The following is a 13981-nucleotide window of genomic DNA, read 5'->3' on the forward strand; positions in this document are numbered from 1 at the left end:
GCCCAATCTTCCACTGTCACTCTGGCAGTTCCACCCATCCAGTTCTGGTCAGGCTCAGAGATGCAGAGACAAAGGATGACCTTGGGCTTCTAGGAAGGATTTTTTAAAATTTTGACAACACATTCTACTCCTTACTATTCCCCCTCCCCATTCCCCACTAATAAAAAAGCACAGTAAAATAGGAGAGAGTCTGGCAGGTCAAATATCCTAAAAGGAAGCAGCTGCATACCTGACACCCCCAATATGAGTGATGTCAAGTTGGCCACACCCACCCTGGCCACACTCACTCCCCGCCAAGGTCAAACAAAACCCTGATGCGGCCCTCAAGTGAGTTTGACACCCCTGTAAGCTAATTTAGATGCAAGTTCAACCCTAAAATGGCTGGATTTGAAAAATCTAAACATGGCTGGACTTAGGTAATATTGATTGAGAAAGCACTATGAAAGACCAAGAGTCATAACTAAACTGGATCAGTAGTGGCGATGATGCTCTCTCTGTGTATTAAAGAGAGATTTTGAAAAAGAGGCAATAAATACGTGGGAATGAATTTGCATCAGTAGCTATAAATTGCTATTACCCATTCACCATAAAAAACTGAAAACTGGTTTGCAAGTAATCATGATTTTTCAAGATGACTTCAGCAGTTTTCTTCTTCAGTATCAACCAACACAGCATAAAAGAGTTATTTGGATTTTTTACACATAGCTAGTACTGAAAAGCATAAAATGCCATTGTTACTTTGTCAGCTAGTGTTCAAATAAAGAAATATACAGCACAACTAAAACAACATAGCTTATTTTTATGAGTATCCCAAAAAGCAAAAGCATAACTGTCCTAAAATGCCCACCATTTCATAATAAATTAGGTCTGGTTCTTGTAAAAAAATAATTAGAATACAAGAAGATACATTCATTAAAAATAGAAATCCCTGAATGCTAAACGGAATGCTATAAAAAGGGTCAAATAGATTCCATCAAGGATAAATATGTGATAGTTTTAAATTATAGAAGGATAGTGTGAAACATTCAGAAAACTTCCAAGTTAATTAACATTCATAATTAATTAAAAATGTCACTGAAATTTGAGCTAACATATATTGGGGGGGGGATGTTTAATTGGTCAAGTATAGAGTAAGGTGATTAGGCAGTAGCTTAAAAAAATTCGGGATCTGATAGGATGAGATTATTGTTTTGGCGAAGGGATTCTAAAAGCCTAATCGGATATGAATGAGTTTGTTAATTTCCTCAATTAGAAAGGGACTTTAAGAATCAAACATCCACATTATGATTAGGACTCTACAGATCTTCTGTAGGAGCTCCCTAGTTTCTTAGCATAAGCATTCCATACAAATTTCAATGACAAAAAATGATGGAATATGTCTTTAAAATTTTGATACAAACCCAACCCTCTGTGCTTTTGTCCTGCTATTGGATACAAGTACATAATAGCACCACAGCGATCAAGTCAAGTCCATCATATTCCAGTATTTTATTTCTCATTGCAGGTAACAAGCTATAAATGGGGCACTCACAAGCAAAAAATTGAGACATAAACCTGGTGTTGTTTTGCAGCATTATAGTCCCATCCACTATGAATTTATCAAATCTACGGCACCATGTTCTCTGTCATGGGCTTCATGGGTTAAATATATACCCACTAAACTTTATATTTTTTTTTGTTGAAGCATGGTAGAAATTATCTGCACTGCTTCAACTAATACTAATTGCATATTGAATCAAATACTTTGCATTTTTTTCCTTCTAGATCCTTTGGACAAATATAGGAACACAATTCTTATTTTCCTAGGGTTAGAAGGCTGAATGGTAGCATGTCATTACAGTGCTTTTCAATTTCATAGAGCAGAACTCCTGGAATGCTGTAATGTATGTTTTTCAGAAGAATAAATGGCAAGGAGAAAAATAGTCTGGACATAATTGATTGTATAGTGGTAAGAATATAAAAGAAATGATTGCAAGATACTTCTTATGAATGACAGTTATTCAATATTCACCATTGTCCTGAAACTGGAGACCTGAGGTAGGGTTTAAAAGCATAAATCCATTATTTATTCACGAAGTTGGAAATGAAGAAATGTGCTGAATATTTGCTTACAATTCATCATTTAATTTTAATCTTGGAGATCTGGTGTTTTATCTATCTTTTCCATCATTTTTTCTCCAATGTGTGCTCTAAGGAGCAATCAAATACTTTGTCCCTAGGACATAGTCCCTCTAGTGTATCAATGAAAGTTGGTAGTAAATCTAGAAGTCACAGACGTCATTCTAATGACAATGATGATCACAGGTTCACTGCAAGCTACATATCTTTTAGCACTGAGGGATTTCAGCCAGTTTCCATATCTGAATATCACATTCATAAGATCTCCATTTTGTTAGCCTCCAGCTTCAATTTCTTGTCCTTCATCCAGCTTGGAACTGCATTTTTTTTAAGCTGTTCAGGAACGTGCAATCATTTCTGGATTAGATGTTATGGAGAAGTAGAAATGGGTTTTTTCCAGCATATTGTCCCCAGAACTCCTAAAAACATTGCAATAAAATTTTCAAGGTTTCTACATACTCTTATCCAATATTGTTTTCGAAAGCCACCCCTTGCAAATAAAAGTAGAATTACTTCTTCATTCCCCACCTCAGAGAAATGATTCAAATGTATGAACTTTTTGAAAGCAGTAAGAATCTTAAAACTGGATAGATGAGTAAGTAAGTAACATTTTTACATTAGGTTTTCATTTCCATGCTGGGAGAAAAACTACACAAAGCATAATCATCCTTGCTTTTCCATAAATATTAATATCTGTTAACTTGGAAATTCAAATCTAAAATCAAAAAGCGGATCTTATTTTTATATAAACCCCTGTTTTTTTTCCCCTCCTGTCTTATTCTGACAGTTTTTATATACAGAGAGAAACATATAATTTTGGAGCAGGTACAAAAGTTCAGGAGAAAATATAGTGCTGAGTGCTTTGAAATATTGAAAAGGAAAATAATATTTTAAAATGTTCTTAGAATCTTCAGCAGGAATATATGATACAAATTCTATTAGATTCTTATGTTTAAAATAGAACCTTGGCATGAAACGTGCATAATTAAAGAGCAAAGCACATTTTTTCCCATTTGTCTTTCTCCTTTATACATGTTTGCAAGAAAAACCAACAGCTACCAAGAAATTGGTAGAACTATGCACGGTGAACCTTGGTGTTTTGAAAACTATAGAAATTGGATTATAATTTGAAAGTTCATAATTTAGAAAAGTCTTGCTCTTTGTTTCCAATATTCTGACATCTTTACTATCAGTTTTCCAAGGTTTTATCTTTGAGAAAATGGTCAAAATGCCTTTCGTTATTTCATATTATTTTGTCCAAATGTTCCATATTGTTTGTGAGACAGTAAGGTTGTATTGTATCCATAACATAACATCTTTAATTAGTTTAGATATAAAACCCACACTGGAAATTCAACTTACTATTTAGGTAGTTACTCAATCTGGTCTGAAAACCAAAGAATAATTTAACATTTCTTGACATTTTAATCTAAAATGCAGCAATAATTGAATGGAAAGTTTGTCTCATAGTAATTAAAAATGAGCAGAAAGAAACTGCTGTTTTCTTATTGTTTTGTTTGAAAATGCAGAAATAATTACCATTAAAAAAGGATTGATATGGAAGTAAGAGTCCAGTTTTCCATCAGATTTTAATACTATGTGTGGAAGTGGGGATAAAGAGATGATGAAACTGATTTGATTGAAACTTGAATCTACCTTTCTTGATTCTTCCACAAATTTAAACAGGAGAATAAGGCATGCAAACAATATAGGAATCACTTTTCCAAGAACTTTTATTATTAGGTTTTTAGAAATAGAAGAAATGAGCCAGAGGTGGTATTCAGCAGGTTCTGACCAGTTCTGGAGAACTGGTAGTGGAAATTTCGAGTAGTTTAGAGAACTGGTAAATGCCACCTCTGAGTGATTGGGAGGAAATGGAGATTTTATAGTATCCTTCCCCTGGAGTGGGGTGCGAATGGAGATTTTACATAAACCTTCCCTGCCATGCCCACCAAGCCACACCCACCAAGCCACACCCACAGAACCAGTAGTAAAATTTTTGAATCCCACCACTGAAATAAGTGTTTGATTGTTGATGGTGGTTATCCTAGAGCTGAGTTTTGTCTCTGCAAAATAAATGACACTGGTGAACTTCCATTCTAAATTTGTATTTGTGATGTATTCTCTCTGTTAAAGGTGGAGTAATATCATTTAGTGATTTACTACTAAATATATATATATGGCATTTTGGGAGGTTCTTCTTCATTTAGCTGGAATGGTGTTTCACATAAGTAACTCATATTCAGTTACAAAGTCTGTAAACTAATTAACTTTTCTTTTATGGAACTACTAGAGTTTTCCAAAAGGACAGAACAAACTAATAATCAACATGCACTCTGCTTTATGACTGTAATATAAATCCCCTGCGTTTCTATGAGGTATTGACAATGCTAATCTTGATGTTAGCTGATAATGACTACCTGCTTAAGAAGCCAGTAAATTCAGGTGAAATATTGAAGCCCCATAATCAAAATCTAACAGAAAGGAATAGAAAGAGAGAGAGAGAGAAAAAGAGAGAGAGAAAGAAGCAAAAATAATTATTATTTGATCCTAGTGTATTACTCGCTTTCTTGGCTTGATGGCCAGTATTAGTAGTGATGCAAATGTTCAGAATTATTTTAAGTCTACACACTAATTTTGTAAAATGAGTGTATGGCAATTATTTATTCATTATAATAAAATGTCTCAAGTTCATGGGAAAATATGCAGACTCATCCTATAAAAGAATAAATTACTTTCCTGGAGCCACTATAAGGATTTGAATTAATCACCACTGAGATTTACATTTGCAGATTAACATGAACTTTTCATTCTACTTTCTGGGTTAATTGACTTTCAGATTCAGGCAATGACCTTTTTCTTTTTCTTTTTTAACAGACATGTAAAAACCTGTGAAGTACAAAATCTATAAGTAAACCAAGAATTGTAACTATGGTAAAACGTCCTTGGATTAATATTGTTCAACAATAAATCATATACACATACATACATACATACATACATACATACATACATACATACATACATACATACCCACCCACCCACCCACCCACCCACCCACCCACCCATCCATCCATCCATCCATCCATCCATCCATCCATCCATCCATCCATAGTCTGTGTACACACAAACAGATACATATATGATATGTATATGATATATGATTTACTGTTGAACAATATTAGTCCAAGGACATGGCTCAGTAAGATGCAGAGCTTGTTGATCAGAAGGTTGGCGGTTCAGTGGTTCGAATCCCAAGCACTGCATAATGGAGTGAGCTCCTGTTACTTGTCATGGGTTCTACTACCTAGCAATTTGAAAGCATGTAAAAAATGCAAGTAGAAAAATAGAGACCACTTTGTTGGGAAGGTAACAGCAGTCCATGCACCTTCGGTGTTTAGTCATGCCGGACACATGACCATGGAGATGTCTTCGGACAGTGCTGCCGCTTCATCTTAAAAATGGAGATTAGTACCACCTCTAGAGCCAGAAACGACTAGCACACATGTGCGGGGGAACCTTTATCTTTAATATAAATCACAAAGTCATTATGTGAAAAAACATGAAGGCTACATTAAAAGAGCATGAATATTGTTCTAGAAATATGATAAGTGGCAAAACTCACACTCTCTTACTCTTCATCCGTATAAAATACTCCAATTTCCAAATAAAACTACTAAACAATATCTGTAATTAGTGCCACTTGCAGAGGTGGGTTCCTACCAGTTCGCACCTATTCGGTAGAACCGGTTCGTCAAATCTACCGAACCGGTTAGAAGAGGTTCCACCAGTGGACCCGGAAAGCAGGCCACACCTACAGAAGAGGTTCCAAAAATTTTTGAAACCCACCACTGGTCCTTGGATATGATTATTCTACACTATCATGCTCATATTTATAAAACTCAGTGCCTCTGTGAAAGGTAAGGATGACTACTGCGTTTGTGGTGCAATCAGAACATTGCATGTGTTGAAGTTGTTTTAACGCAAACCAAAGATGCCTTTTAAAAAACAAGTTTACATCCTATTCTTATGCATGCCAGTGCTGTGTGTGAGGTAATTTAAGGTGATTCTGACAAGTGTCATCGGCTTCTTCATATCCAGTCACATGGGTGGCAAGCCACTCCCACAAAGGAGGCCACACCCACAGAGTAGGTTCGAACAATTTTTGAAACCCACTACTGGCCACCTACCATTATTATATGATGTATTGTTTTATATTTATATAGTGTTTTATAGTTTTAGTGTGCATCATCCAAAACCATTTCTTTGTAAGATGGCCAGCCATATAAATTTGCAAATATGGCTACTTTTCATTTTTGATACACCCAACAATTACATCATCGTCCTGTTTCTTTAGCCTTCTGTGAATTCACCTGCCCTCAGAAATAGCACACAATTCCACTTTATTTTTTAATAGGACAGAAGGACTTACCATTTCTAGAATTGGCTCTTTCTGATAGCTATGCATCATTTCAACAATTAATTACTTCTTAAATTCTTGCTTTGAGAGGAGGCAAGGAGAATAGAATATATAGCAATCCCCATTTGTGTCATTAATCAACTTAATATTGGTCAAGCGTAAAGTTAAAACATATTTGCCAATTCAGGCATATCCTGAAATGAGACAAATGCAATCTTAAAGCTCAGCTTTGGGTAACTTTGGGTAAATAAATTCAGGAAGCTGCCTGGTGTAATTTTTCTGTCAGTTAAAGTCAGACAAAATTTTGCAATTTCTCTTTAATATAAAATTTCTGAATTTCTTCAGGAGAAGGACAACTGCGGAAAATTACATTATTAATATTATTAATATTAAAATATGATTAGCCAAGGACAAAAGTGGACAGGAAAATATTATTATACAACATTACAAGCAAATTTTACAAGCAAATAGTAGCTTTATTTGCAGGTACATTGTTTCTATGTTTCTTTTTTAATGTGTGAACATACTGTGGAATATGAATCTTTATTTGTTCTACAGGCACTAAAAATAAACAAACATCTGACTTTCATTTATTGGTAGTTTTAAAAGGTAAACAGAAGCAAAGGGACTGTTTGTGAACTAGGAATATTTTTCTTGTGGGTTTAGAAAAATATTTTTTCCTCTAACATTTTTTACAGTTACCTTCATTTTTTCTGTATGTTATCCCAGAATATTTTGAGGACATTAGAAAGAGAAGAAAAACTGTGACTGGTCTGAAAAGATCAATTCTACAACTACCAGTTGTACAAATACTTGATAAAAATGCAACTCATGCAAACATTTAAAACAAATAAATAGAAATAGGTGTGACTTCCACTCCTAGACATAAAATCTCATTTTCTCAATGAAAGAGACATATTGTCTTCTTTTCAACAAGCTGCTAAAATCTGGATGCTCGGAGCAGAAAACATATAGCATTTCCACTCATAAAACTAATGGAGAGTTCTATTGTAACTGTCAGAACATCTAAAACATTATATTTCCTTTTTGATTTGAAAAGAGTCTTCTTAGAAGCTATGTATTTAAACTTGAGTTGTAATTTTGTTGTAAAGAGTTTCAATAAGTAGATTAATTTCTTGTTCAAAAAAAGAGAGATGTGCATTGGAATCAAGGAATACTGGAAGATTTCAATTGAAGACATAGTTGTACAAGTACAATATACATCTGCAGCCCAGTTTTTCATTAGTGTGTTTCAGATATTAAGCTGTTTCCATTCCAGTTTATTTTCTTTGGAGCAGATTACCAGTACCTTACAGTACCCTGGATTAAGTTGGAGGGAGAAAAGTTAAAATTGGAAGACAACCAATTTACCATCTAATCTCTTTCTTACAGTTCAATTTTCTGTTTGTTGGTCAGGCTCCCTTCAAAGTAAATACACTACTAGCTGCTTCCCTGTTTTCTATGATGAAAACATATTACTACTTATTCTGGTATCTCTTGAAGAAATAAAGAAACCTATCCATATGTATTTCAGCATTAAAGTTAGTGGAATAATTAATTATCAGTGTTGTTGAATATATATTCTCAGGGTAGGATTTACTGTTCTGTTTCAATAGTATTTCAGAATCTGTGGTTAAATTGATGAATCTGAGGTCAAGCTGAAAATATACTAAAGCAATAAAATCATGGTATCTTGTTATCTGAGAATCTCTTAACTCAGATCATCATCTATTCTAAGTGCTGAATGATCAGAAATGAACTCATAGAATCCTACAAAAGTGAAAACAAATCTTTAAATAATTTTATTTAGGAAGATTATTATTATTGATCATCGCACAGTCAGCCAGATGTTCCGACTGGGCTTGAAATTTCTGTCTATCTATTGAGTCCTGGGATAGGCAGATCTGGATGTTTGATGATGTTACAGATATCATCGCAGGATGGAAGCTGTTCCAAGTAAAGCTGCCTTCTGCTATTGACTCATGATGAATTTTTCAATGCCAATGGACAAAATAAAATGATATGGTGTTATGCTGTAGTAGGAATGGGAACACTGTCATCCAGTCTCTAGAACTGATCCTTGAAATTTCAGTCCTTTAATCCTGTGATAATTCAGAGTAACCCCATTCCCTCTTTTGTGTCAATTCCTCATATATTTGAAGGCTGGTTTGGCATCTCAATGTAATGGATCCAAGTAACACCCCCAACGAAAGAAGACTCCGAGGCTTGAAATTCCTCAAAGTTCGATTTTATTAGAGATGTCATATTGGCACATCTGGGAAAACCCAAATCTGAAAGTTCTGGGTTTTCTCCACCCAAAAAATGTCAAAGATCTATCCCCTGCACCTACAGGTCATAACATGGTCCAATCAATTCACCATCCCAACTGGAGACAACTCCCAGTCACTCCTATCCAGGTTCAGGCCAAATGCCCTTGACTCCCAGAGAAAGGAATGTTGTTATGGCTAATCCTCCACCACTTCTCACAATTCCCCCTCCGGTTTTCCAGGCACAAAATGTGGCAGCCCTGAAGCTCCCACGGAAAAGATGGCTTCTAGGGATGACACTCCTTTACTCATATTTTCAATATATTTGGCAGATCTTCCACTGAACAGGAAATCTGGTTAAATGACCACTATAATGCATTTTTGAATATCTCAGTCTAGTCCACAGAGTAGAATTTTCCAAATATGTCCCATCTTCATATTAAGCAAGCTTGGTTATCTCTCAGTCCCAGAAACAAGGTTATATCCCCATATACAGGCTGTCCCCTCCACCCGTTTAAATAACTGATGTTTTCAAGAGGGAGGAATAAAGAAAGCATAGGAGAAAAAGAATGACAGGGAGCGTAAGAAACTCTTTTGAAGTGAAGGAAATCAAGTGACAATGAATACTGGTGAAGAAAAGAGGTGAAAGAGATAGATGAAAAGGCATCAAGAATAAATTGGTGATTTGCTGCTAGCCTCTAGCTTTACTCTTAACAATTGCTAATTTGGACCATACCTGTTTTTGACACACAGTTCTTACAAAAATCCTCGGGTGGCTATGTTGCAGTGAAGTGTGTGAATGTGCCCATACAGTATATACTGTTTGAAGCAAACTTGTTTGGTTTGGGGGACAATGTCTGTTTTTCAAAGGTTTTGCAGAATTTTGTCTTTAGAGTTTTGTTTATGACATAATAACATTTTCCTCAAGCCATGTATGCACTGCAGGACTGAATCAGAAGTGACATGCTTATGGACAGCTTGCAAATCTAAAAGTACAGCTTTCTACAATCAAGTTATTTTGATGGAGGATGGAAAGTAATAGACTGCAACCATGCCTGTGACAAGAAAAGAACAAACTATAAGTCTCAGCTGGTTTTACAAAGGGATGCTTCACACACAATTTACATTGGGCTAAGGTATCTGAAGGGACCAGTCATATGGAAATTGAAAAGATGTGTCACTGTGCTTGGTGAAAGCACTCAACTTGTCCTTTTGTGTTTATTCCACAGAGCTGCATTCATTGGACTCTTTAGGCTTAGAAAGAAGTCATATGTCCATGAGATTACATTTTGTTTCTGCAGAATGCCAGGATCCATTTCTTGATGGTGATGGGACAAAACATTACCATTCCTAATGCTCCATGATAGCTTTCATCAAAGATGGATGCTTTGCCTCAGATTTTCTTGCCGCCTCCTTTTCCTCCTCCCCATTTTGAGAGAACATCAGCAGTTATATAGTGGTTAAGGGATCAGGTTAGGAGCAGACAGACATAGATTCTAGGTCCTCCTTAGCCAACAAAGTTCACAGAGTAATTTGAGAGCATCTCAAAGAATGGCTTAATTCTATCATTCTTCCAGCATAGAGGAAATGCAATAGATAAAAGTCAGGAATTACAAAGGGATGCTTCACACACAATTTCACACACAGTTTATTGACAATAATTAGCAAACCATAATACCCAATTTTTATACCATAAACATTAGATTGGATGTATTCAGATAATATCTTGGATCCCAAACAAGCAAGGTTTGGATCACATGCAATTTGGTGTCAGTTAGCTGAAAAATATTATACTCCTATCAAAGACACCTTTTATGTTGTTTTTATTAAGGGCAGATTATAACTCAATTCCTTATGAGACACTGTAGAGGAAATTAGCCACAATACCAGTGATCACTTTTTCAGGATGATAATTGTATTACATAATACACTTGCAATGAAGATCAGGGGCAATTGTAATGATGATTTAACCACATCCATCCCTGTCAACAGGGGAATTGACCCCTTGATGCCCAAATTCTATATAAATCACATCATTGTCAATTTTTCTAAACTTGAAATTCAACCTTGAACATTTCCATGCCATTTGTTTCAATTCATTTTTATACATAATGCAGCCATTCTAGAGAAATCCCAAAGGGCCTTCATAGATGTCAAGTTGCTTTAAAATCCTACTATTCTAGGAAATTTTTCAAAAACTAAAGTTTTTGTTTTCTCCAGGATGAATTTTAAGTCCCTAATTAAATGGGATATTACCAAAAGACCAATTGATTAGGTTCAGGAGTTAAAGTACAGTGGTACCACAGTACTTGACTGCTTCAAAATTTGTCAAATTTGGTACTTGATGCAATTTTGACACAAAAATGTTGTCCCAGTACTCAGCATTTATTTGGTACTTGACATGCTGCAATAGGAAAAGAAGGAAGGCTTCATAGAACAGACAGGAAGTTGGCCATGCCCGGAAGGTAGCAGACATAGGGAAAGGAAAAGACAGAAAGTTATTCCATAATGAAATAAAGGGTCTCATGGTAAGTCATGTGGTTTGTTTGGGACTCTTCCCTTTTAGTACTCATCGTACCTCATAGAATCAATTAATGACATGTACCGAGGTACCACTGTACTAGACTTTATTTCCACCCATCCACTTTCTGGAATAAACTTACCCTTAGAGCTTAAACTGTTTTCTGACACACTCTTTATAATATGCTATAATATATCAAGGTAATAATGATAGCAATAGCAGTTAGCAGTTAGACTTATATACCGCTTCATAGGGCTTTCAGCCCTCTCTAAGAGGTTCACAGAGTCAGCATATCGCCCCCACAGTCTGGGTCCTCATTTTACCTACCTCGGAAGGATGGAAGGCTGAGTCAACCTTGAGCGGGTGAGATTTGAACCGCCGAACTGCAGATAACAGTCAGCTGAAGTGGCTGCAGTACAGCACTTTAACCACTGTGCCACCTTGGCTCTTGGCTGATACTGTTGCAGAAATAAAATGTATAAAGCAAAAGTTCTGGATATGTTGCTAGACAGTACAAAGTGTTCCGTTTGTTAGGTAGGAATCATTACAGTTTTGGAAGGACGTTTTGCTACTGAACATTGTGAACACGAATTGTGAACATGAATCACAAAGTAACAATGGTTTTCTATATATCTCCCTTTCTTTCTTTCTAAATGATTACATATGACAGCTGTACGAGAAATTTCTGAATTTATCATACATCATGAAACTCTATTATATACCCCATTGCATTTTTATTGCCCTCTCATATAGTTTCCTCATTAAGTCTGTCAAACAGATTCAACTGAGAGGTAACAATTGGTTCAAGGGTTGGTTTGATCTGAACCAAAACTTAACTTACTTGGTTAACATTCTGATCGTTGCAACATACTGCCTTTCATACTGCTAAAAAAGTGTTTTTCAAACAAAACTGTGATAAAAAAAAACATTTTAAGAATTCAGCTGTAAGCTTAAGCAATTTAACATTTTTCAACCTCAATGTCAATCTCTCCATGATACTTTTCTGCAATGAACCCAGGCTAAAATGCTATGTATTTTTACATCTAAATTATAGTAATAAGGACCATTCACCACTCACAAGACTTGGGATTATTATAACGTAACTGAAGTCCTTTATTTTATTGGTACATGTGCACAAAAGTAAGCGTTAGGGGTGAGAAGGATAATATTCTTCTGTAATTTCCTTTAGATAATTGAACATATTTTGTATTGTAACTTTTCTCTCGTTCGATTCACTTGATGTAACACAATTATTGTTGATGTAAAACAGTCAGAGAAACATTACCCACAAATAGGTTTAATTGTTTTACAATACGACATCATAACTTTACTTTTCTCAACTATAGAATTAATAGGTGTTAGACCAAATTCATGTAGTAACTCTACATGAAATAGTAAATCTATTTTGTTCCCTCCTGCTTCCAGTGTAAATTATTACTGAAAGTAGCAATAAGAATGAACTGAATGGGTCACCAAACACCAAATTGTTTATTTATTTGCTGTTTCTTTATTTCAGTATGAGTGCCAAATTAGTCCCTGTTGCAAACACTTTAACGCCCTTTCCTAATTACAGTAAAATATCTGCAGTTCAGGGCTGGGTGAGTGGGTGGGAAATGTATGCAAATATTCGAAAACACTATTCTTGATGCAATTAATCTTGATGACCATAAGCATGACAAACTGCTGTTAGATATTCCATTTCTGAAAGAAGTGAAAGTTCATAATGGAATATTATAAGTAGGATTATTGAACTGTATGAGGTAGAAGATATTCTGAGCCATCATTTGAAATTCGTTTTCTAAAAAAATGGTTTGTAAGTATATTACCAGTAAGTATCTATATGTCAAATTAACTACACTCTAGTTATTGTGTGCATTATTATTTTTGCTAGGTAATTTTAATTAGTATGCTTCGTTTGCATGCTTATTTTTAGGGTTGTTCTACGGATAAATTAATAAGGTATAAATCCTTGAGCTTGATATTTCGGCTGTAAATGCCAATGCTTAATAGCTGAAATAGCACCCCAGACAATCAGCTTTGAAAAACTCTGGGTTGTTCAGGAGTACAATTGTAGTTTAGTATCTATGTGCTCGTCTCTGTGTGTGTGTGTGTGAGTGTTTATTATAAGTCCAGCTTGATTTACCATCAAAGAAATGACCCACTTATTCTCAAATTACTAAGAATATAAATAAACAGATTATCCTTCTTTTCTGTTACTGCTTTTCATTCCATTCTCTGGTGTGTGTTTTTTTTCCCCTGGCTTCTGCTTTTATAATATGTAAAATTATAGAACTTAATTGTTCATTGAATATTGGTTAGAAGAAAGCATGCTCTTAAAAATCTGTCAGTCAGAGCCTGAAGAGCTGCCAGGTTATAATGTGTGATTATGCACATTAGCATGTAAGCATGCATGCATTATTATTCTCCGTACCTGTGTTTTTTTCAAAACAATTTCTGTTTCATCCTGTTTCTTCCCTTCACATTATCTATAAAAGAGAGAAGTTGGAATTTAGCCAAACAAATAGTATATAATTTGAGTGGGACATCAGGCTAGCTGACTGCTTTTGTCTAGCTCTGTGATGGTGAACCTATGGCACGGGTGCCAGAGGTGGCATGCAGAGCCCTCTCTGTGGGCACGTGCACCATCGCCAGCTG

This window comes from Thamnophis sirtalis, unplaced genomic scaffold, assembly GCF_051295495.1.
Source record: "Thamnophis sirtalis isolate CommonGarterSnake01/CBP01778 unplaced genomic scaffold, rThaSir2_p1.2 scaffold_11, whole genome shotgun sequence".
NCBI classification, from domain to species: Eukaryota; Metazoa; Chordata; class Lepidosauria; order Squamata; family Natricidae; genus Thamnophis; species Thamnophis sirtalis.